A 26,530-nucleotide genomic window follows, 5' to 3' on the forward strand; every position below is an offset into this window, starting at 1 on the left:
TCATTATATATATATTTAGTTAACACCGCGGCGTTCGCTCGCTCGCTCGCTCGCAATTAGTGCTTCGGTGTGCGTTGCTGGTGTTCAGGCTCCTCTGACAGCTCAAATCATGGGGGGGTGATACGGTCACAGATGTCACATTTACTCTGACTGCAAGATTAATCAATTATCCAGGAACTCCGAATTGACCAACTGGACCTTCCCTCGGTGCCAAAACAGGTCGACGTGCGCGCTCAGACGCGATATTGTCAAAGTGTCGAAAGTGAACTTTGGGAAACTGTGGGTTAGTTTATCGATCAGTCACATTCTCCTTTGCAGGGACGTGTCCTCCGCTATCCCTCACACAGCACACAGCGCCGTCTGGTTGGATTTTTTATTATTTTATTTATTTTTTATTTTTTTACATCTCCAGCTAACAGATTTAGGCTGTTGCTGTGTGAAAGAAAAATCCGCCCCAGCAGCTGGAATTTGTTTAGTGCCAGCAAACACTGTTGCAAGCATGAAGACTCTGCACGGATTCAGCGACTCATCCTCCCCCCTCAGTTTCAAATGATTAGACAATACGCACCACACGAGCCTACATATTGTCAGCGAGCACGTCAAAAGTCTGAGTGCACTGACGCACGAGTTTTATTTTTATTATTATTATTATTATTATTATTTTTTAACATGATTTATCCATCACGTCCCGTCCATGTTGTACAGTACAAGACAGTATTTAACCACACCCCCTCTCGGCTGTCTCCAGCTCAGGCTAACCGGGCTCACCCAAGTTCAAAGAAAATAGTGATTTCTCTGCCGATTCCTGACGCGCAGAGTTAGTGCAGATACGCGGCGGTGAGGCGAACGGGTGTTATGTGTGACAATTAATTCACCGAACGGCGTTTTTTATGTGTGTGTGCATGTATGTGTGCGCACTCCTCCTGTGCGCAAGGGTATATTTAGAGTGTGATATGGTGAACGTGGAATGTAAGCTGGTTATGTAACAGGTTTAGCCATAAACAGAGGCGCGCAGCTGAGAGCAGAAATCACCACCTCGGATCTGTTCCTTCATAAAAAAAGAGTTCACTCACTTCCACACTGACCAAACGGCCGTTTTTTAGTGCAAACGGCGCTTCACTTCAGCGACTTATTTATCCAGCAGTGAAGGGAAACTGTCAGACTTGGTGGGTTGGCACGAGCCTCTGCGATTATGTAATAGCGGGGCAAAGACAGGTAGTTGGGAGGCTTCTTGGATTGATTTCTTTTTTCACAAGTCTGACTTTGAGACACTCCTAACCTGCTGACCCATATTCACCCCACCCTTTTATGCACAGGATTAAAAGTGTGTCTGGGAAAGAGAAAGACAGGAAAAAGAACGCCTTTGGTCTGTTATGTAATCCTGAGCGGTGAAAAAAAAAGTAGTTTCAGTGGGGACAATCTGCAGTTTTAAAGGAGTTTCTCCACACAGAAACTTTATTTCGCCCCCCTCTCCACCCGTTTATTCATTTTTTATTTTTTTGAAGAATAAAGGTGATATTTAGTGAACATTAACGGCGGAGAGGCCGAAGGAAGAGTTTGGCAAACTTTTTAAAACATTAGCTGTAAGCCAGAACTTGTCTGGAAATGGTGGTGATCAAATTCTTATATTATTTTTGTGTAATCTTAGTGTGTATTCTGTCACAGGGTCTTGCTCAGTAGGGGTAAGAAAAGATATATATATATTTCTTTATTTATTTTTTGCCTTTTAGCCTCATTAGGTTGACATCTACGGCACTGCTGTATTGTTACTGTGCCGCCGATCTGTTGTGGTTCACCATATCTAATCCACAGACTCTTAAAAATGCTGAAGTGCATTTACAGAACTGCTCTAACAGTCTATAACTGTTAAGACTCTTAACCGAGGTCACAAAGGACGGGGCAGGGGAGCAGAAGAAGAGCCTGCTTTCATGAAGAAATAATGACTAAATTGCTTTATTTAATAAAATGTTCATGTAAAAGTACACATGGAATTGCAGTGGCGTTGGCACAGAAGGCAGGATGGCTTCAAAAAATAAAAAAAATAAAGCCAGCCAAACAAACATTTACGGTCCACGGCAGTGTTACAAACTTGTAAGGCATTTTTTTTGGGAGGGGGGATTACAGTGCTTACTCTCGGGCTCGGGCTTTTCGGGCCAGCCACAGAAACCAACATCTGAAAGGCGGCGGACACTTGCTTAAGCGCAGTTTCCCTCTGTACGCCAGCTGTATTAGACTTTCTGAGGATGCATATTTCTTATCCTGTATGCGGAGCGTTTACTGTTTTAACCCTGAGTGCTAATACCTTTTAAGTAGAAAGGGCTTACATCAGCAGAAGCTCTGCCGTAAGACTTGAGTGGGTCAGAGAACAGGCCTTGAAGGGCTGTGGATATCATTACTGGGAAGAAGAAAGGGTCTTATTTTCGTGTAGCGAGATCTCTCCGTTTGAAAATTTGGAAATGATCAATATTAATGGCTTGGTTATGTAAGGTGACGGTGTCTGCAGCGGCTCGAAGCCTAACAATTGCGCAGGGAAGCTGTGTGGCAAGAATCTAGGTGTATAGGTGTGCTTTTAACATGTGTTTGAGTATCGAATAGTGAGTGTCTCAGTAGTGTTTTATCAGAGTAAATGACCCTGCCTGCCATGCTCGGCTGCGTTGTACTGTACATTGACAGTACAAGAACAAGGTTGTTATTGTTACATTAACCGTGAGTCATCGGACAATCATTTCCTTCGTTAGGGAGAAAGAGGCCATTATGAAGAACAAAACCCGTAACACTGTGCTGCTTTTGTGAAATCCTTCACCAGGTGAGGTGTGATTTGGTTTCACGCAGTACGTCATGCATACTAGTTTGCCTAGATTAAATCTAAGGATTAAAAAAAAAAAAAGAAGAAGCGGTTACAGGTCCTCTCCCTGTTATGTCACAACATTTATTGTCATCATGACTCGTAGATCATGTAATTATTGGCCTCGCAGTATGGAGGAAGTCTCACCTGACGCCGAAGTGCACTGTGACAAGAAAATATATTCTGTCTTCTCTTAATGAACACGTAACCAGCTGTTTTATTTTTGGGCAGCGGAATGAGAGCTCTCGGCAAGAGTGGCGGAATTTATTTAGTAGTTGTCGACAAGACAGATGAGGTGCAGGGACAAAACAAAAACAAAAAAAAAAGTTTTACACAAATCTCAGAAAGCCGGGAGTTGGCATGGGGCTTGCACGCCACTCGAGTGGACAGCAGCATTATTGTGGCTGTGGCATTCTCAAATTCAATGAATCGGGGCTGTCTGCCTGCTGGAGAGCATGAAGATACAGGTACAGGCTTAAAGCTGAGCATTCAGCTCGGACAAATCCAGGAGAGGAACTCCATTATGTGTCCGTTTTGTTTTTTTTTGTTTTTTCTGTCTGGCTGCCTGTAACATAATATCGAGTTTCAGTCGCCTTGTGATTTCCGTTCTAAAACTTGAGTGATGTAATAATATTATGAACCCTTTTCTATTGGTACCTATCAAACACTTAACGTTGTTAAATGTTAACAGTCGGCCCGGGTCTTCAGCTGCGCTCAGGGCTGTTGCGTCGGTGTGACATCTGCTCCCGGTTTAGACTTTGGCACCGTTGCCTCTGAAAAAAAAAAACGATTCCTCCCTGAGCTTCAAAGGTCAAATAATATTTAAGTGGGAACAGGCTTATCTAAACGGTGTACTGTACATGTCAGCATAACATTAGTATCATTAAATGAGCAGAGATCTTGTCGAGTTAGGTGTGAATCTAATTCTTTCTTGTTTTTGGTTTAAAATAATAGGGAAAGCGTGTAAAATTATTAAAGTGGATTTTTTTAATTTCCTGAATTCAACATGTTTAGTAAATTAATTATTTCACATAGGCACTCTGGTATCCCTATTTGGTCCATATCTGCTTTAATGTGCCTCAGAGTTCACTTTAGGGATGTTGTGGTAGCAAAACTTCAGTAGCTAGTACCAATGTTACTGGTATTCCTTTCCATTTAGACACAAATAAAATAAAATCAATCAAATCTTTGTATTTTAATGTATTTTTCTGAATGCTACACCTATGCTAATGTACACATAATGTTATGCTTAGACTCTCAGTTGCCCAGTTTTGAGCTAACGCTGCATTAGCCTGTGCGTGTTGAGTTGCTACCACAGATCACTCGTAGTACTAATACTAGTTAACCAAAATTATCTTTAGTTGTTGTTATTGTGCAGTATTTCTAGTACCCACAGTATCGAAGTACCTTCAGGAAGTATCGCTAAAACACAACTACCTTCATGTTTTCAGAAGTTTAGCATGGCTTTATTAGCAAGAGCTGGCGTGGGAAAAAGAAGCAGTGTTAGCGGGGCGTGTACGTCTTGCCTTAAGTTAACACAATACAGAACAGAGTGGAGTTACATTATGCATGTACCCTAAGAAAAAATGTTGCCACATGGGAAACATGACTGACAACCAGCAGGCGCCTATAGTTTCCAGAAATAACAAGCGATGACAAACAATCGTAGAGTTTAGTTTTGTGCCTTAAGTTTGCGTCTTACATTTGGTGTTTAAATTCCTCCAGTGAAATTCACTGATCCACTGAATGTACATAAAAAAGAGAGGTCAAGTCAAATCAAGGGTCTTAGTTGTGATATAACCACATTTTGGATTTCAAGTCAGTCCCTGGCATCCAGATTTTCGGATTTGTGAGACATCTCATGAGACAATTTAATGATTATTTATTTTTAGTTTTGCGTTTAAAGATCAGAAGATTTCAGGGTCAAAGGTTACTTTGCTTGATTGGTTTGTTTCAGCCCTTTTGGGGCCGCTACCAGGGGTTTATGTTATTATTATTTTTTTCTTTTGTATCCATTAACATTAGACCATTTAATCTTTTTATTATCTATCCCATGAAGGGATTGCAAATGCGTGCACTATAAGCTGTGACGATCTTTCTGCTGTTGGCTGCTCGGGATACGAAGGAAGCCGCACGAAAGGCCCCCCGTGGATTTTGCTGTAGGAAAATGTGCAGAAGCGCTGTTGGTCCTCCTTAGCCTATGAAAATTTGCACTCTGATGGAATATTGGTCGCTGTTAGCAAGTTACACACTCGGTAGCTCTCAGCAGACGTGCCATAGCTTGAGTTCTTCACTTGCCTCATGATTCTGTCTATAAACAGCTGGTCTAATAGCTTCAAAGTTCACGCGACTGAAATCAGCAAGTGGTTGTATAAGTTGTAATTGGTGCTGGTGTGTTACAAAACAGTTTGTTACTTAACTCAGGATGCCTACCGTAGAGACAGGATGATTAAAAGGGTGTGACGAACTAACCTTTAAAACACAACCACAGGAGTGCAAAACACAAATGTTTTGGTGTGGCTGTGTTTTTTCTTTTTTTTTTTTTCCGCCCCCCCTAGCTTTTAAATCAGCAGTTTATTTCAGGTGTGCGTCGAAGGTGATGCGCTGCGAGCCGACAGTGGTAAATATTAATTAAAGCAAGTTTAGAAACTTAACCTAGACCGGCTGTGAAAGTTTTATTCTGGTGGGGCGGCTTATTTTGGAGTCTGAATCACCAGTGGCTTAACTGGGGCTGGCGAGGAAATTTCTACTGGTGACAGACAGCAGTTTTGATGTGAAGTCTCCAGTGGTGAATGACAGCTCAGATCTATGGCCCATTTACTGAAGTTCGTATCTTAGATAGAAAAATTTGAATAGTCGCGAGCAGAAATACTCCAGATGCATTATTGGAGGGCGTTAAAGGAGTCTAAATTTAATGTGGTACACTGTGACCTAAGTACTGGTGCTGCTTGGCTCCGCGCTGCCTCTCTGATACCAAATGTGCCCCTTAGAAGAGGCCTAAAGGGACAGAGGTGGCGCGAGGGGGTGCGAGGGATCGCTCGGAGGGATTCGCGTGTCACATCTGGCGCCAGGCCTTTCGCATCTCCACCGTAGTGGGCGGTGGGAAGCTCTCGAGAAGGTAGGTGAGCTCCTCACGTGGGAAATCCAGTCAGGAACCCTCAGTCTCTCGAACCATTGCTCCTTTGTCTCTGAGCTGAAACGCGCCGGACGCGTACGTGAAACCATGCTGCTTCAGGTCATGTGAGTCTGCTCATGTGAACCTAAAGCCAGTGTCTGTTCTGCTTTACTTTTAACCACAAGTCCTTGCTGCGCGGGCCGAGGAGCGCCGACTGGCATGTGTTGAACACTGATTTATCCTCCAGCCCAGACGTTCTGAGCACGTGTCGGTTTTATAACAGGAAGAGGAAGCGTTGTAAAATCTAAAGTATGTTAGTCAAACAGCACACCTCAAGAGCATCTCAGCTGTTGCTTGCCTCGCTCTCTGTAGGCTAAGCTTTAAGGACACTCATGAGCGGTGCAGTGTGACACCTGACTGAGATAAAAATGGAAATAACTGTTGCGCGTTGTGCCGCGTCTGATGCGGGCGGAGAGCGGCGGACGTTACCAAGGCCGAATAATCCGCGTGCTTTCTCCTTTGCTTATGGTAATAATGCAGTTTACCCATGGCCGCACTTATTCTCGAGGTGCGTCGGATGTAACTGGTGGAATACCAGAAAAGCAGGTTTCGGGAAATCGTATAAACATGTTCTTTCCCTGCTTCTGTCCCACGCATCAGATCTCCCTCGCTGTTTTTTTTTTGTTTTGTTTTTTTTCCCGTCACCTCCGTAGCTGCTCCGGCGTTACTTCCCAAAGTTTATTAGCCACCTGAAATAAACAACAAACTTAGGGAGACATGAGCGATAAAACTTGAAAATCAGTGTCATTTCTGTTGGCTTGATTATTTATATTGGGATAACAAGCGCAACTTAATCTCATAAATAAAAAAGGGAGAGATACAGATCCGTCCCCTCCAGGTACTGCCACCACTTAATCGAATTAGCTCCACTCGCAGGCTTGACGGGCTCTTCAAACACCCCTGGTGACTTCTGAGTGCCGATTACAATCAGCTACTATTTTCAGCCTTTGATTAAAATCTGGTGAGGTTGGACAGATTTTTTTTTTTTTTTTTTTTTTTTTTGAGCCCTGAACTAACTAATTATTAACATTGCAGCCCATCTCTCTATTTTCTTGCCAGTTACTAAGGGCCAATGGGCTGAAGTAGTTACACAATACCCATATTATTATTCACGTACAATCGCTCCGTGCGAGTCTATTAGCGCTGAAACATCCCACATTAGTCAGCGTGTTGTCCAAACACAGTCACTTTGCTGACCTTTGTGTCACATTAAAATCAAAGAGGCCTTTTGTGTTTGTTTCATGTTCTAAGAGTTTCAGATGAATCACAGCGCTATAATCTTCGTCAAATAACACAGTTGCCGAGACGAACGTCCTCATTTGTCAGACAGCTGCAACCAACACAACTCTTTCGCTCGTGAAATAATGCAAGATGATCACAATTGTTCGCGCCTCACGCAGTACGTCGCACAATCATTGTAACGCGCCTGTCAAAGACAATCCCGCTCTTTTGTTACTTTCCAAAGGCAGCTTTTGAATATGAATAAGTCGCTAATGAATATTTGGTGCTTTGCGTGTGCCTGTGAATTGATTGCTTTAGGAGGCGTACTAAGACAGAGTGTGGCACGATGGGGCTCAATCAATGCGGCGGGTGCTGCCGTGCTGCTTCCTGACAGTGATTGAAAGACGGAGTCGCTCTTCCCCGTGTAACCAACCTCGAACCCTTACTCACTGACAAATATCGTCTGTCTGATCAATCAATATTTGCAGCTTTATTTTAGTAATGCAGGGCTAAAGAGGCAATAATTAACGCCACGCTGGGTTGTTAAAAGCCTATTTTTATGTGACAGACCGAAATAGACATACAGAAATAGGAAGATGAAAACCTTCGGTTGATGTTGGTGGCGGCACGTGGTGCAGACGTTCCTTATACGCTGCACTGTGAACCTCTCGAGAGATTTTCTCGCGGCATATTGATTTTCAAGTTAATGAACAAAACATTTTTTTTTTTTTTGCTAATTGTTAATGTCTAAGAACTATTCAGAGTTACAGCTACTTCAGTGACGCTCAGAAAGTGTCAGACATATAAAAGCCTTAAAAAAATTTCAGCATGACGATAGCCTTGTGCTTTGGCCGCAGGTTCCGCTCGCGCAAATTGAAATATTGTATGAAACGGCCTAACTGAGGGAATATTCATTCAGTGTCATTTTGTGTTAAACAAGTGTGGCTTGTGATGCTCATTAATTTCTGCTTGCTCCACTTGCGGTGTTTGGGCTCTCTTCGCTGGCTCACTGCCACAGTGTCTTCTGAAAGAGCCACTTCATCTCTGTCAGGGGCAGGTGGAAATTTGCTGCACACTTCTAATTGGACAAAGTGCCTTTCAAACTCTGAGCCATCATACACAGATCAGATTATCATACAGACCAGGTGTCAACCGAGGTTTTTCACCTCCCTCTTCCCCTTTTCTTCCCCTCTGGTCGGGTTTCAGAGCCTCCCTGGGTTGTGTCACTTTTTTCAACTTTTTTGCGCCCCCTGCCACACAGGTCAGATTGAGCCTTCTACGCAAATTAATCACAAGACTTGGGAACTTTTATTGAGCTAAAGACATCAACATTTAGTTGAGCGGTTTAACAGACGATGAGGATTTGATCGTCCTATAAACCTGGCCACCTTTAGTCTCAAATACTGAAACATTTGCTCCAGCCAGGAGGAGTATCTGAGGCTGCAGGCTAGCTCACAGAGGGTTTTAAGGTCTGCAGTCTAGCTCGGGGCCAGACCTCCCCGTGCTTGTAAAAGTAATGGGTGAAATCTTCAGATCAATTCTTCATCTAACAAGTTACCAGCGCAGAGAGCAGCACATCGCGGGGTGTTATTTTGTCTGTCTGAATCAGTTAAAAGCATAACTGTATGAATTTTGAATGAGCCAGGGAAGTGAAAAAGACTTATGGTCAGTGTCAGGGAAGAGGTTGTACAAATGTGCAGAGATGAAAGTTTCATTCTGTTCATACCAACGTATCTTTTTGTATTTATATTAAAAAGAAGAAGCAAAAAAACAAAAAAAGAGCAGTCTGCAGTGAAGGCTTCCCCGTGCCTCCGGGGGCTCTGTATCTCTTGCGTTTGTGAAGCGGCGAGAGGAAATGTTTAGTTTTCTGTTTAAAACTGAACCCTGGAAGGGCGCAGGTAATGTGTTTTGAAAGGTGGGACATTAGTGCGTAAGAGGTTTAGCGCAAGCCCGAACCAATTAGACTGAGTGTTGTTTTCATAACCGAGAGCCTATTTGAGCCCCTCACTTTGTGGCTGCGTTCAAAGCCGGCGATAAATCTTAAAGGATTGAACTCGGACCCCTTTCGGTCGCCTTAATGAAGGTGGCGTTCGCGCCGCGCCTCGTGTTTCTCGTGCGTAAAAGGTGGCTCGTAGCAACTTCGCACCTGGATTGTTGCTGCTCTGGCTGCGTTTCCTGGGGGAACACGGATGAGAAAGCAAAACGAATTAAATGAGGGATTAAGAGAAAGAACTGCGGCGTCACGTCGTATCACGGCGTCGTAACGACGAAGGCGAGACCAGTTGCGCCGGGTGATAAACGCGCTATCGCCGCTCTCCCCACACATCAGGCGAACGTGGCAGAATTTTGACATGCTCAATTGCTTATCTCGTCTGCATGTTGTCAGCGCAGATGTACTACACTGCGCTGATTTGATTCCCGGGCAAAGCAAAGTGGACAGGAGAGATTGATGGCGGTGTCCCCAGTCAGACAGATAACACCTGATTCTGCCTGCAGGGGGCTGGTCTAGCGCGCTCCTCTCCCCGCGCCTCGGAAATGCGTCGCAGGCAGTTGCCGGGGAGGTGAACCGTTCCTCCGCTCGATGCAAATTTCGGGGGGGGGGGGCGCGTTCGGAGAGGATCCCAAGACGATTGAGCCAACGTGGCCCCGAGCGCTCGGCGCCACATGATCCATGCATCAGCCGCACCTGGGAAAAACCCACACAGGCGTGTGGGGTCATTTGTTCGACACGGGCGCATCATGTAACGCACTCGAACGAGCACACATGAGTACCCGCGCGCTCGAGCACACCCTCGGAGGCGCACGCGTGGCCGGGTGCACACGGCGCTAATGAACGGCTGTCTGCACATGTGGTTATGTGTTGGAAAAATGTCTGGAGTACGCCACCTTTTGTCATGACCCGTGGTTCCTGTCACTTTTTACTTGCTCAGCGTGGGGAGCCTGTGCCGTAAAATTTATTGCTACATCCACTGTTTCTTACTTTTTGTCTTTGGTTACAGTTGCTGTGTTTCTATTACCCTTGGAAATGTGCAAAACCCAAGTATCGTAACACAAAACTGGTAACGGAAACGCCTACATTTCAACAAAATAAAACCTCAAATATCTCTAAAACATTTTCCCGTCACCGGCGTCACTGGAGATGATGCAGGGGGGGTCATGTGACCAGTTCACTTGAAGTCCATCTTCCTCAACAGCTCATTCGGAAAACACCTTTCAGTGGAAACACGTACACAAAGCGCAGTCGTACTTTATCGAAATTTCAGAAAAATCCCGTTTTTTTTTTGTGAAAAACTGCAATGGAAACGCAGCCAGTGAAACCTCAAATCGAGCAAATCTTTTTCAATATTTTCTCTGTTTTCCACTTACGCACATACCTGCCATCAGTGGTTGGGTGTCTTGTGACCAAAATGTGCTGCTACGTCCTCAAAAAGACACACAGTGCAGCAAAACAAAATATTCCCTTTTTTTTTTTTGCTTGCGTCGAGTAACAAGGTGTGCAGCACAGGTTCTCGTTGTGTGCGAAGCAGATGGTGAAAGGCTAGTGTATAATAGATCTCAATATTAACTGTAGCGCACGCTGGGAGTGTTGGTGGATGGCGCGCGGCGGCGTAGAAAGGCGAGCGATGACCTTCTGTCCCGTCATTTACCCTCCCGTGCCCCCCACACTGCTCTCAAATTACTTTGTTTTAGCCAATTAAAGCGGCCGGCTGAGCGTCGAGCGGGCGGCCATTTTTCGCTCACCTGGACCCATGTGACATTATCGCTCTGTCATCGGGAGAGATTGGGCGTGAGCGGGGAATCTCCGGGATGGCGACGTGCCACCTTAGACCCCACTGTGTTTACCGAGATTAATGCAGTGGCTCCCTCCGACTCGCAAGAATCAGTCGGCGTCCTCATCTGTTCCCGGAGATAGCGCCGCACTTGGGCCTCTCTCTGGGGTTCTCCGTGTCATATATGTATATGTGTGTGTGTGTGTGCATACTGTGTCTACATGTACACATATATCTTTAATGCACAAAATATAGTCAGTTTCTAAAAATTGCAAGAAATCTACTGTCTTGTTTTTGTCTCTGATCAAGATACCATATGCTAAGGAATGGTTCCCCATCCAAAAACCCTTTAATGGCTAAATAATAGAAAGACTGCAGACACAACAATGCCATGGCACGGAATGAGTGAAGGACCGGAGTGTGTGGTGTTTAACAGCCATACGAGCACAGATTATGTGCTTGAAGGGGCTGAACCGAGTGCCAGCAGTGACAGTTGGGCTGGGAATTGAGCGTGCCTGGGACGTGCGGCTTGACTCCGCTCGGAAACACCACTGGGTCCGGGGCTCATCTCTGCAGTCCTCCGCCTCCCTCCCCCCGGTAGAGGCACCGCGGCCCGCCGCTTCTCCGGGGGAACGGACGGGTCCCCCCCACCACTCCTCCCCACCACCACCACCACCACCACCACCAGCCCCCCCGCTTGATGAGCGCTCGCTAATGGCTGCTCCTTTGAAAGCCGACGGGCCCGTTTGAGGAGGAGTGTCTTTCACTTCCCTCCAGCCTGCCTTGGCCGGGCATTCGTCAGGCGGCCTGGCTTTGCTGTCCTGCCCGCATGACGGCGCGCCAAGGGGCTGAAACGTCTGTCATTTGTTTCGGTTTCAAATAAAAGTTGACGATTTACCAATAAAAAGTAAAAATAGCCTTTTGATGATGTCTGGAGGCATATGGAGAATAGTGTCGCGTTTGTGACACTTGGTGGCACTTTGTCAGACTGGACATAACAAAACACAAAGGAGATTTGTGATTTTCGCCTCTGATAAAGAGTTGCACGTCCGCGGTTTAAGGTAAAGCGAATGATTTGAGTGCAAAACGTGTGATAGGCGTTAAAATGCGGCGGAGGAAACACAGACTGAGGTTGCATTAACGCCGGCGAGCCCCTTTAATGTTTGATTGTGCATCAGTTCTTGTAATGACTTGCCAAAATACACCCTGATGTCATGAAAGGAAGCAGAAACAATTGCGGCCCCGTTCATGTTTTATTTAAGAGTAAGGTATTTTTACAGTTTCGGCTCCGCGGAAAGGACTGCAGCAGCAGTCTTGAAGAGATGTATTATTTCTGCTACGTAGAATTGGGAGGCCTGCGAAAACAAAATAAGCACCTGGGTTTGAAATTGGGCCACCAGACAGTTTGTACACTTCTTCCAGTTTGTCATACATCGATATTGTGCTGAAATGCACATCATATAAGTCAAGGAATGCGGCGAACATTTACAGTAAGTGCAGAGGAAACGGAAATTTTTAAGAGATCTCTGCGCAACGTAGCTGGGAACGATGCATGTTTTATTCGCACAGCTGATCAGCAAAGCTGCGAGTTATCTGGTTACTTACCTCAGCGCTGCCCTTGACCACTGCCCTGTCTTTTCACCCCAGAGGGAGCTGTTGTTCCCGTTGCCCTCCTCCTCCTCCTCCTCCTCCACCGGCGTCCAGCTTCTGGAGACTCCATTAGGAAGTTTGGAGTCGTCCTTGGAAATCTCCTCTCCGTAACTTCTCTCCTCTTTACTCTCTCCCACTCCGCTTCACGTGCACTCCCTTTCCCCCCCCCCCGCCTCGCTCGAAAACTGGGGCGAAGGTCAGGATGGCGAATTTGATATAAGAGCTGACATGCTTCCGTGGAGCACCTTGTCAACTCAAAACAATAGGTTTGCGGGAGCTGTTACGCCGAATAAAGAATGTTCGCATATTCCCACTGAAATGCCCTCCGCTAGACGTTCCCAAAAGAGATGGGAACATTTGTCTGCATACATTTCGCAGACCTGGCTCGGTGGAAAGTGGAGGTTGAAGCCAAATGAATTCATTTAACATGTGAGCAAATAACGTCGTTTCGCCGGGGGAAGCTGAAAAAAAGTCAACGGCTTTGCATGTCAGAGCATTTATCCTCGCGATATTCAGTTTGGTCATTAAAAGTTTGAACGGTCGGCACCGTGCTTTCCTATTGCGTTTTGCATAAATCGAAGCTCTCGTTATGAGCCGGCGTACAATGTTGCAGCTCTGTTAGACCACACGTTATGTCTATGAAGAAGTAACAGATGTTAGCGGTTGCATAATGGCGAGAAAAAAAGGGAGAAAAAAAAAAGAAAGCAGCCGGCTGTGGTGTTGTACAGCGGCGCGATCAGATAGTTTTAATTTGATCTGACCTCTTTGTCTCAGCGGTATCTCTGAGCTGCCTCTTGGTAGGATCTAACAAAACACGGTGTCACCAAACAGGTCAGGGCAAATGGAGACCGCAGCCAGAGGGCTAAGTGTGCTCCTTCTTCTTCTTCTTTTTTTAATCACAGCAAACAATTCGGTATTTTTGAAGCAATTCTGTTCCTTATGTCACCAAAGATGATCTTTAGGTATGTGAAATAATGGAAAAAAAACGCCCTCATTAGCAAAAAAGCGCGACTCTAAAATGGATGGATGGGTGTTAATATCACTGCTTGAGAGATCTTTCTCCAACCAGTTGTCACAGGCAGTTTCATCTCAAATTAAATTCATCTGGATATGACATTTTAATTGGAACACTATTCCCATTAATTGAACAAATTAGACGAAGTCTGCTGGGGCGAAAGGTAATCTCTGGGAGAGATGATTCGGAATTCACCGTTTAAAATGGGAAAAGGGAAAAAAAAAAAAAATCAGCTGCTCAGCTTTGTTTGTGAGGCAGCCAGTGCACGCAGGCTGCGCCGGCGTTCAGGGTCTCTGTGGCTCTCGGGGCTCATATTGTCTTCATTAAATGCGATTAAGGAATAGGTCAATTCAGTCTGCGTGGCTGCTTGAGCCAGGCGCTCTTCTTAAATGTCTTTGTCTTCATCTGCCTTTGCTCCGTGTTCTCCGGCAGTCCTGCGTGTTTACGCGTCGGGCCGAACGCTGTAGTGAGTCACGGCAGTTTCGTTGTAAATGCCGTCTTTGAGTTTTTTTTTTTTTTTTTTACGTCCACGTTTACTGCGCGAACGTGAGAACACACGTGCGTTCTGGGTTTTCATTCTCCTGCTCTCTGCTTGTCTGGGTGCACTGAAAGGCACCGCTCACCCTGCAGCTCTAAGCAGTTAATTGCGCCAAATAAAAAGCACCTTTAAAATTTTGCGGTTGCTTTCACTGACACATGCGGATACAGAAATGTGACGTTCCGGCGCTGAACGGGAGCCAAACACAGAGGTTTATTTAGGATTCACAATTTACAAATTGAGCTGCCACGTGTGTAAGATTGCAGATTATCTGTGTTCTTTTTTTTTTTTCTTTTTTTTTCCCTGCTTTGACTCTCTCTAAATAGAAAACATGTTGCGAATATTTCATTTCAGGGTGGCCACCTGTCAGTCTGGGTAGACTGGCATTTTGGCCAGGAGGAGAAAAAAAGAAAAACAGTGCCAGGAAAAACCAGGTGTAGATAAATATTGCACATATGCCATCCCATCATAAAGGAAATTGTCTACTCATCTTGCATGTGCGTGGGCCGAGTGCTAATAAACGGTTGTTCTATTATTCTCTCATTTTATTATCCTGCTGTATCGAATAAAAACCAATATCGCCTGCGTGTTTAAAAATAAATTACATTTGCCGCATTATTCTGCGTCAACCTGTGACCATTGAGCTGTAAATACTGGAACTGAATCACAGCGCATTTTGATCCATTTGTCTGCTTTCAAACAGAGAAAGAAATCCATGCTTTTCATCGACCCTGGAGGTTATTTTATATTTTTTTATTTTTATTTTTTTTTTTTAGCATCCTTGAAAATGTTTCCAAATTGAAACACTACTGACGCTTCTGATAAAAAAAAAACAAAAAAAAAACACTAAATAATAACTTTTCATCTGGTCTCGTGATTATGCAAAGTGGTTGCGAGCCCCTAATTGGAGCTCTCTGTAGTAAAAATGTGGATGGAAGGCAAGCAGAGCGTAGGATGGAAGGAGGAAAGGGAGAGAGCCAGACAGAGGGGGGCTCTTAGATAGCGAGGCCAGGGGGAAAAAGTTCCCCCATGCTTGTCAGAGTTTGAGCAAGTTCAGAATTGATGGAGCCCACAGGCAGCACTGCTAATTTTAGTTGAAATCACCTAAGTGGTTTGGCTAATTTATCCAGGCTCCTCGGCCTCAGCCCCTGGTTTCTGGCTCTCCCCTGCCTCCCCCTCCCTCCCAGATATATCCACAAAGCGTGAAGGTACCAGGAGGTGACAGTGGGAACAGAAGGGTATTTTGTGCCCAGCTGATTTGCGCGAGAGCTGGGTGGTTTCAACCCGTGTCACACATTTGGATATTGCTTGACCCTCATCGACGGCCCGGGTTCAACCGTCTATTCTGTAAAATGATTTATGCCACTCCGTATTTAATGGAAAGCGAAATGATGTTCGAACGGTAAAGAAAAACAGATGCACTCACCGGTTTTCTGTTAATGATATTTCGCATTTCTGCTATTTCTCGGTAGCTGTTTAGATATGAGGATTTAAATACGAGGGAACTCTTTTAGAGTGCCAGTGAGTCTGATTTGGTGTAATGACTGTCTGCCAGCTGGATAAACTGAACATGCTGAAGCTTAACAAGCAACATTGCTGGCTTTTGAAAATTTAGCAACAAATCACAGAGTCCCTTCCTTTGTGTGCCTTTTGAGCAAAAGTTGAGAAAAGGGAATTTAAAATGAAACTCTAAATTGCTATGAAAGCTGTTCTATTCTTTGTGGAGTCTCGTAGGCTTGGATTCAAACGGCAAGTTGTGAGTCTTGGATCCTGCTGGACGGGAGTGTTAAGCTGTGGGTTGTTGTGGGTATCATTTCTCACATGACGAAACCAGAACAGGTTGTCTAAACAACCAGCCCCACTCAGGGTGACTGAAGTGCGTCAAAACTTTTAGGCGTTGTGAGGTTTTCTAATGGGGAGTGTATCAACCTCCCGAGACCTGAGCTTTTATTTGGTCTGCGTTTTTAATTTCTTCTAGGTGTTTGGGATCAGTAGGATGTATAAAAACCATGTATCGGGAAGTAGTATTTTCTGAAAAAAACAATGTCCTCATATGTGGACACTGGGATTATTTTATTATTTATATTATAAAAAAAGTCACCCAATGTGTGAAAAAATATAAAACTGTTTAGTTTAATACCTGTACATGGCTGAGCAAAACCAGAACAATGAAGTCCCAATGTCCTCAAACGAGTACTTGCTAATTAGCTTGTTGCCATTGATAACAATTTGATAATAATTTGTTAACTTTGTGGGTCCTGTCAAACTAGAAACATTAATAAATAGGTTTCAACCATAAAATTCATTGATGTTTCTCTACCTCGTCCACTTTTGTCCCGTTTTTACACCGACTAGTGTATTTACCCTTTGCTATCACTAGATGGGAGCCAAAAATGTCCACTAATGAGGACAGCGGGTTTAATTGAAGCAGAATAAGCTGCGATAAACCCCAAAACCTAATGTCCCCATATGAGGACGTGGGGTCTCAGGAGGTTAAGTGGCATGGATGTGAACGCCAAGAAGCCCGATTTCTCATGGAGTAATTAGTGTCATAGTTGGTATACATTTACTTAAAATATACAATGATTTACTCATTATTAAGCGACAGCGCATAATTTAGAGCTGTTTGGTGTATTTAATTAATCCAGTAACAACAAAAGATCACTTGTTAGTGACTCTCTTAGACAGGATGCCTTGGGATTAATGAAAAGCCTATCTCGGAAAATGTGATCACATCTGCGAAGTTATAATAAAGCGCTCACAATAAAACGTGCCATCCGATCAGAATGGATGTAACATTACACGGGAAACATTTTAAGATGTTTAAACAGACGGTTCTGGCAGCATAAAAGAAAACGCTGCACACCAGGCCTGTGCAGTCATCCATTCACGAATCAATCATTCTGAAAGAAAAGTGCAGCCAAAACCAGGACGGTGAGGGGAGTGTGGCAGCCCTGGCGTAATGTTTCCTTGAAACACAGTCAAATTAATCTAATAGAAAAACTCCTGTTTTCTCAATATTTAATTTGCAGACAGATTAAATATTAATTGGTCTTCGCAAGAAACCTGTTAACCCCAGGTTCATATTCATCTGAAGGCAGCACAAAAGGCTACATTGCACAAGGCCGCTCTCACCAAACGCATGATTTGTTTAATTTACGTGTGATTAGATGAATTTCATTAACTGAAAGTGTGTCGTAACAGACTGTGACAAAAGATGGATAATGATGATGTTTCGTTGTTATAAAACCATTACGCTCTATACACAGTTCATAAATATTTGTAAAATTGTTTCCCCCTTTTGAAAGATATATCTCTATATAAACACTCGGCGCTTCCACATGGAGTGCAGGTTCTTGAAAGAATTTGCTTCGGCGCAGAGATGTTTGAAGTCTTGTGCTCGAGCCAGCAGTTTTTGGCAGATAAATGTAGGGGTTTTGTGTGCCAAGCACCTGGTCAAACTGCAAACAATGAGGGGCTTATGGATTCTCTTTATCCAGCGACGACTGAGACGATAGCGAGAACGTTAGAGCTCTTATGGGCCCTTTTAAGAAATGCTGATGCATGATAATGCTCAGCACTTTTGGACGCTGTAGAAATGCTTCATATACCATAAGGTTTACATGTAGTTGGAGCTCTACAGGCTACACCGTTTACATATTATTGTCTGCCTCTATGTCAAATGCACTTGTTTTTGCTGCCAGATATTTAAATAACTCATTGCCATAAGAACAGAGTAAACAGCCTGCCCGGTTTGCCAAGCTGACCAGCACAAAGAGGCAGCACCAGCTTCCTCCAATACAAATATTTGAATGAGGAATAAGTAAGGACAAATGTGACTGACTTTATGAGCTGAACGAGTAGTATGATACTGTATATAGACAGCATTTAAAAATGCAGAATTGAGAGTCGGTGCGGAGGGTCTTGTTGAGTCTTTAGCAGTGATCTAATAATGAGTTCCACAGATGGGTTTGTTGGCTGAAGCTCTGCAGAGTCCACCGTGTATGCAGTAGAGAGTGTCAAAGTGTCTCCTGTGCAGGATCATCTCCAGGTTTGGGGAATGGATGGTTTCTGCCAGACATGCTGGCAGTCGCTGGGCCTTCTCTCTCTCGCACTACCTGGGCTGGAGCTCAGCCAGGGTTAATTATAGGGGAGCTCCAGAGTCTTGTGTCACTAAGGATGGTAGACAGAATATTGTCACACAGCCATGTCCTATACAGAAAAGACCGGAGTGAACACGCACCGGCTCAGCCGGAGCCTCTGTGGCATTTCTCTCCTCCATAGTCATTTTCGCTGTAGGGCTGAAATCAACACTGGGCGAAAGCCGAATTACTGGCAAAATGTGCGTTTGGTGGTTACGTTAATACAAAAAAATCCAATAGAATAGCTGGTGATACTGTAATGGATTACCATGTCTTGTCTTAACACGTTAACACAGTGCTGGCTGGCATTGTATGGCACTCTGGAGGGTGGGGCAATTAAGTCTACTCCATTCTTTGTAGTTTAAAAAATAGTTTAAAAAAATATAGTAATCATTACACAACGTAACCAGCCATATTGCATTTTCTCCCTTATCGAAAACCCGCAATACAGTTAGACTGAAAAGTTTGGTCATAGACTTGGGTGTAAAAGGAACATACTGCTCGTTTATCAGAATTTGTTTTGGTTCAGGGTAATAAGAGTAGCTCTTAACGAACCTCAGAAGAATTCATATTCATGTTAGGTTTGTCCTTTCGGAAGCGCCACACTTAATCCTCTGACTGAAACCAGCAGTTGCTCTTCAGCTCCCTCCGCCAAAGCCCCACTAAATAACATTATTCCTGTTTGGAAGTGACAGCGTCTCACATCCATACGTATCTGAGCAGTAAGTGGACAGGACAAACACTGCAGCAGCAAAGATTACAGTGGGATGACTCATATGGTTCACTCTTGCATACATTTTTGTTTATATATATATATGTATACGCTGTGATGGAAAACAACACAAAGCCATGTTTAAAAATTAGCAAGAAGTGTCAATGACAGCTTTGATTTTCTTTGACAACTTAATCTTAACAGGCAGTTTTCTGCTTTTAGACTCATTTTTTTTTTTTTTTTTTAAAAAAGGTCTCTTCTACGACTAGCATGAATTTTCACACATAACATATCCATGCAAATTACTGAACACTGTCATATTCCTTAGAGGATTCCCAATTATTCTGTAATTTTAACACTGTTTCTTTGGTGCAACTCATGCAACAAATGCTCAATTTCTGCACAAATTCATTTCGCGAACTTGTTGTGGATTCTGCTGGCCTCCAGATGATGAGCTGCGGTGATTGCAGTGATGGGGCGACCTGTTTTGTTGTTGCATTCTGAAGTCGGACTTTAATTTCGACCACCTGGCAGCAACACTCCAAGGACGTCTGTTTGGCACTAACACTTTGGCATCGTTTGGCTCATTGACGTTTTAGCTGCTTAGGGTTTAGTCTTGTTTAATGTATTCAGGTGGCGCTACTATTTCCTCTACTGTACGCATTTAAACCAACGGTTCTAGCGTCCCCCCCTCAAGCAGGCTTGGGTCAACAGCTTAAACTGGTTCGTGTGAATTCGTCGGGCCGAGAATTTTCAAGGTCTTTCGCAAAGTTCCCCAAAGTGAACGTGAGCCGGAATTCCAAAAGCAAGTTACGCATCTATCAACTCTCATCTGGCTTTTCTCTAAAGTGTGTTACTTCCTACTTTTTTTTTTTTTTTTTTAACTTAGACAAGTGTCTAGTCATGGCAAGCTGGTGCACACTGGCCTAGAAAAAAAGAACAGCTTGTGTTTCTGAAGTTTCCTCTCCTGTCTAGTTATTTTTAAAACGCCCCATTTCCGCCATTGTTGTGGCATTGTTTTGACCTTACGCAGAACAATTTTCCCCAAGTCAAATTAGCTTTCACTATTCAAAGAAATGTTGTAATATAATAGTTTGACGGTTCTGCCAGGGAAATATGAAGAAATGGAGGGCCATGCCACTGGGGTTAATAATATTCCTCCTCTTCAACAAGTACCTTGGGATCCTAAGTGTCCTTGAAAGCAAACGGCATCTCACTTATGCTGGGCATCTTTCAGCACTCATGGGTAATAGCAGTCTACTTTCGGAAGTCCGTGCACAGCAGCGAATCAGGCTGCTTCTCATGCTTCCTCCTCCAGTGGTAGCGGTAACAAGTCTTGGTGGTAAAAAAAAAAAAAGAAATCTGAATGTTTCTGCGGGTGTAATGTTTTCGAGCTCGCTACAATAATAACCAGCGAAGATAATTGGCGAAATCCTTGTCTTGCTATTCCTTACATAATCTTCTTTGTACATGAGAAAAAAAAAGCATCTTCTGCGAGAGATCAATAGCAGCTCATCAGTCTTTTCGAATGCGCCGGCGTGAGAACTAAAGTCAGCCTTCATGCAAGTCAATGAGCACCTGGAGTGCTTTTCCCAGAGGCCGCTAAGTGCGCATAGCAAAGGGACTAGCGGGGAACTGCAGCGAGGTCTCGCAACCCGCTTTGATAGGACGGAGTCGGGGAAGGCTTCTCGCGGAGGCGCCGGGCCCGCCGAGGTTTACGCCACCTGTTTGTTCCCCCCCCCTTCTCCCGCGCAGCGCACATCTTACGCGCCGTTCTGTGCGCGGCCCGCGGGGAATAACGGGGTGTTAGATACAACAAAAAAGGTGACTGAGGAGTGCTGAGCTCGAGATTATGATTTATTAATCTGCACTCCTTTAAATTCCAAACCAACGGCTGTGGGTCTGTGACGCGCACCCTGGAGAGCAATCCCAAAACAGGGAACAATTCAGACTCGCCGAAGCAATGTCTCCTCGAACTGATAGAGGGAAGACAATGTAGTAGCGGCGAGGTGCAGCTGAGGGGCACGGAGAACAAAAGCTCTGAAGCCAAAGGTTCAGAAAATGGAGGTCACTGACAAAAAGCTGTGGTATGTGCTTCCCCAGACTATATTTTTTGCCCTCAAGCAGTTGCGGGTGTGCCGCAGCCTTTGGCTGTTATATGCTCAAATTCCATAAGAAGATAAGCTTCCGATATAAAGTTTTCTGTCAACTGTAATTTCCAAGGTGTAGTAATTGAGAAGTTGGATATGATTACAGTTAATTTGGTCCCACCTGTGAGACTCCAAACACAAAAAAAAAAAAAGTCAAAGTCAACTGTTCAGGTACAGCATTGGCCTCAGGTGTACTTTTCTACCGTGGAGATTTATCCAGCAGGAGAGATTTTTTTTTTTTTTTTTTTTTTTCCTGCCAGACATTTCTTTGGCAATCTTTCACTTCTTAACTTGGCTCTGCGATTGCTTGTACCAGCCCAGCCAACAAGGCGGTTAAAGAAGCAACGATGTCGAGGCGCGCACATTTCGGAATCCGATCCTCATTAAAGCCTTTTTTTTTTTTTTTTTTTTTTGTATGACGCGCACTCTCTCGCGTTGTCTTCACACGGAAAAACCGGTGGAAACATTCACGATAAGCCCCGTAAGAGAAGGTGTAATGTGAAATTAGAACACGCCGAGGCCATTCACCAAATATTTGGCCTTCGCAGTCTGTCATCCGCCGCGGCACATCCTGTGCAGTGTAAAATTTCACTATCTCCACAGAGCTGTCAGCTGCGCGCCAGCTCTCACTCCGGCTGCATATGAAGTCAATTATGTGCAACCATTCCCCCGTGGTAATACATAGATGTCACTCCGAATGTATTTCTTTTGGGGTTACTTTGATATTTTTAATGTGATGGCCATCCATCATTACAGATGTTGTGGTCTCTCGCCTGGCGTGTCAGGTAGCTGCAGCGGTCGTGAAAATGTGTTGCCTGTCCTAATAGGGCCAGACTCGTACGTGTTCCCGTGTGTGTCTGTTTGTGAGCGAACAAGAGAAACAGGGGGCTTTGGGGTCACCGTTTCAATTTAAAAATATGTGGCTTCAATAGAGAAAAAGAACGAAAATAAACAGAAGAATTGAGATTCCTGGATTAGATCGTTAATATATAAAGTGGACTAAGCTCTAACAGGCGAAAATAAAACCCACGGATGCTTTTCAGCTATTGAAATGACAACTTTGGTAATGAACTGTACTCATTTCAAAGTCGCAAGTGTGTCTTGAGGTTGCCTTTGTGTCGGCTGTCTGGGGTTTCCTTTTAAAGTGCTGTGTAAGTGAGAGGGCAAAGCGGCTCCTCTGTCCATTAGAGCAGAACCACTATCCTTCACCTGACAAAGTTTGGGAAAGGACACGGATGTTTCCAGTCTACTTCATAGAGTTCAGCCTAGCTCCGCCTTGGGAGCCCAAGTTTTTTTGCGTTTGAAGAGTGGATGTGAGGGGTAAATGGGACAGGGGGTGATGGGCCGGTGGGGGTCTGTATGAGCGGACACGGATGCGGGGATGCGAATAGATGGTCTAAAATAAGAAGTAGCCCCTTGGTCAGAGTCGTGGCAGATGGAGGCTCGAAGAATGAAATGATGCCAGCATTCTTTGTGCAGTCCGGTGCCAGCAGTGCACTCGATGGACCGCCTGAGACCTGGGTAGGGCCGATGTGATAAGACAGCTGCCTTAGCCTAACCTCCACAAGGTCATTTTGACCGGCGTGGACTACCCCGATGACGGGAGGCACGCGCGCGCGCGATCCTCGGCGAGACTGATGAGCCGAAAGTGAAACGAGTCATGATTTTTTTAAAACCACGGAACTTGAAAGAAGCGTTTTTCCCGAGAAGCGTTATTAACGTTTGCGCAATTTGAAGCGGGTCCTCGTACGGCGACGGCGGAAAGGAAGTTGTATTGGGTGTAAAAGTTTTAAACATTAGCGCTCTGTTTCTGAACTATGTTTTAAATGAGCTACCCAGTACTGTATATCAAAGCAGAAATTAGCATGGAGAAAGTTTGGAGGTGCTAATGACTTTGACTGTCCCTGTGGAAAGGCTTACTGTTCCGGAGAAGTTGTGGAGTAGCGTGTGGTGTGTGTGTGTGTGTGTGTGTGTCTGCGTTACGGAGCGAGAGCAGAGTGTGAATCACTAGTTAATAAATCATGCCAGATGAGTTTATCATGGAGATACAGAAGCTCCTCTGGGTCCTGAGCTAACAGCGAGTATCTGGGAGCTGGTACAACACATGATGAAATGCCGTTGTCATGTATATCATTTTTATAGCCCTTAACTTTTTACCTTCACCGCTGTCAAAGGGGCTGGATGAGTGACTGTGTATCAAATATCCCAGCGTGCTTCAAGGAGGAGCCGGCTGACTTATCAAACTGGAAGCACTCTGGCTCTCTCTGCGCTCGCTGCCACGGCACCTCAAAATCAGTCTTTATCAGCTTAATCCGGTTTGATTATCTGCTGGCAACAAATTAACTATTCTTGTTTACTATAATTGAGTTCTTCGATGAGCACTTGGCAATTCTGCCCAACTTTCTCATCTTTGCTTTCACAGGGGGCATTGATGGTATCTCCCCAGCGTGCGCCGGAGATGCGCTTATCTTTATGCAGATGATGCAGCTTGTCATCCACTGGGGAGTGTACGTGGATAATCATCATTAAATTGACTTGATAGGTTCTGACTTGGCGACTGAGTAACTTGTACCGCGCTCAAACGGGTGAGGGCGGAAAGAGAGAGGGAAAAAAAAAAGAAAGACCTTGATCGCGTCGACAATCTTCGCCGTTTCGGAATCATGCTTCTTGAAATCTTGTTTTATTTTTGAGTAGACGAAACTCTTTGGAATGACATTGAAGGCAAGAACGGGCAGTGCTCCGTTCCTCCTGCGCTCCTCCCAGGGAATAAAAGTCACTATAACGGCTATCTCAGCTAATGACTTGGGAGAACAAACCTTGGTCTCTTAACATCTAAGACTTATTATTTTTAGCTCCGGCCAATGCTAAGCTTATCCCTCTTACAGGGAGCACGTTTTGTGATATCAGATGTGGAAATTAAAGCTAAATGACTTAAGGGGAAGATTGCCCACACTGCAAGTAGGCTACTCTGACCTTCAATAAAGCTAAGCTTGACATGCCTATTTCCCCCTTTTTTGCTCAAGTCCTTTCAAATCAGTGGCTCTTCTAACACGACGGCTCGGCATTAACTGCCGTCAGTTTTCCTGCTTTCTCCCAGTTTCTTCCTGGAATTCAGGCAATGACAAGAAAGAAAAAAAAAAATACTTCAGCTCGTGTTTAGTTTCATATTAACATTTCACCTCAATTAATGTGGCATTAAATATTGATTGGAGTTAAAATAACTGGCTGCGCGCTTTCTGAACGGACAAGTACAGACGCCTCCTCGGCTTTGTCTCCTGTTGAGTTTGCTTTGCGCTGTTTGTTTTTGCATTCTCCAGCTCTCCGGATGGTTTAACATGCAAAGAACATTTACATAAACAGCTCATTTTCCCATGTTAGACTTTCTGTTTAGTCTGTGTGATTGAGAAACTAAGACGGAGATGATAACTAAAGTCTGCTTCGCCGTGTCGTTTGAAAGAGGCCTTTTCACAACACTTGTTGTGCGGATGCACTTGCGGCTTATTTTGTATTTTGTAACACCTCGGTGGGTGGACGGGACGGACTATTTTGAGTGTTTATTTTTATAGATTTCTTTTTTTTTTTTTTTTTTAACATGCCCACTCTCACCTCTGTGCCTTCCGGTTCACAGGAGAGCTCAGAGCTTCAAAGTTCCTGTTGATGTTTTTGACTCCTTCTAGTAATGAGATGAAGTACAGTGCATGAGGGGAAGAACTTTCAAGCTGCTTTTCCAGGGGGCTTTGGAATACATTTGGTAAAATGTTTATGATGCCAAAGACCAGGGCTGGCTTCTCATTAGCTGATCTGCTCGTTGCAAGTGTTACAGCGGCATTAGTCTTTTGGGTTAATCTTCAAACGTTCCCATATTTATACCCATCAAATACAAGTGACTGCCTGCGACACCCTTGTGTGCATTCGGGGAACTTGCTTAGTTAAACGCCACAGAATAAATGCAGAAATGTGAGCTAAACTTGACAAGATCAAACACACGGGGTGAATGTACAGACGCTGGCCAGTGTTCTAAGTGCGCTGCATTATTCATGTTCTCCAACATGGGGTTCCTAATGAGAGTCTGGTGGCTGTTTTTGGAGTCGGAGTCATGGAAATCAGCGTGACCCGCACTCGAGTCTGTGGACAAAGCTTCGCATCTTCGGTTGCAGCGAAAGTGGAATTAAAGGCCAACCAAGTTCATCAGCGCTCCAATTTGGGAGAGTTTTGATTCGAGTCCCAGAAATCGTTCCCATTCATCTCGGCCGTGTGTCTTTTTCACGCCCGCCTCTTGTAGTTTTGACTCTGCGCTCATAAATCTTTATTTTAAGCGTAATGTAGCATCAGTACGGGGGATGGCGATAATTAACGTCGGGAGCGAGACCGCCGCGCGCTCTTCCTCAAACGTGATGCTTAGTTCTTCCAAGCATAATTTCGAACTTCAAAAGTTTTCTTAACCGCACAATAGGCCATTTCATGATCTGCTGTAGACTTGACACTCCCTCCGGAGGCTCGCTCTCACATCACAGCAGCTAGGGCCTGTGGTTAAATGCAAAATTTACTGCTAGCATTGTAATAAGCCAGTGCAACAAAATAAGGATTATCACCCCGCGGCGCGCTGGTTCAGTAGGAGGACGATGAACCAAAGGCTGAGCATCCATCCTATTAACACCACATATCCCTTGAAGAGTGAGCAGCAGGCTGCAGCTGAGCATGTTGTCTTCATTCTTGAATCAGAATTGGCAATAACATATTCAGACTGAAGGGCCTCAATTAGACACTTTAAAACTCTGTGTAATTGGTGGCTTTCTGCCGATCGCCCGTGGATATGTAATGCTCAAATTAACACAGCTCAACTTTGTGGCTGTGGCGCTGTGATTGTCATGCAGTGTGGTGGTGGCAAGGTAACGGGGACGCAGTGATTTTCTTCTTTTTTTTTTGTGTGTGTGTGTGTGTGTGTGTGTGTGTGTGTGCTTTGCTCCTTCAGGAACCTCTGAAGTCATGCACATATTGCTTCAACCGCAGCTTCCAACGCAAAGAGTGTAATTATACACATTAAATACATGTGAGGGATCGGATATGTTCGGGCAGATGCACATTCCTCATCGAAATCCATCATATTGTTAACTTTATTATTATTATTATTATGGAGGAAAGGCTAATTATGATGATTAGCAATTACTACAATTAATAGCACCATTTTAAGTGATGCTATTAATACCCTAGATTTGTGAACTGTGGAAAGCTATAAAGGTGTTTTCTATTTTAAGCGCCCTGCAAGTTTCTAAATTGCTTTTCATTGATATTAGTTTGCCTCATTATGTTAT

General features: G+C 44.4%; 1 protein-coding gene across 2 annotated transcripts in view; it reads left to right on the forward strand.

The window, feature by feature from the left end:
• roraa (RAR-related orphan receptor A, paralog a) overlaps positions 1-26,530 on the forward strand; it is a 172,645-nt gene that overhangs the window by 527 nt on the left and 145,588 nt on the right. The gene's annotated exons all lie outside the window — the stretch shown is intronic.

This window comes from Mugil cephalus, chromosome 10 (assembly GCF_022458985.1).
Source record: "Mugil cephalus isolate CIBA_MC_2020 chromosome 10, CIBA_Mcephalus_1.1, whole genome shotgun sequence".
In the NCBI taxonomy this organism is placed as follows: domain Eukaryota; kingdom Metazoa; phylum Chordata; class Actinopteri; order Mugiliformes; family Mugilidae; genus Mugil; species Mugil cephalus.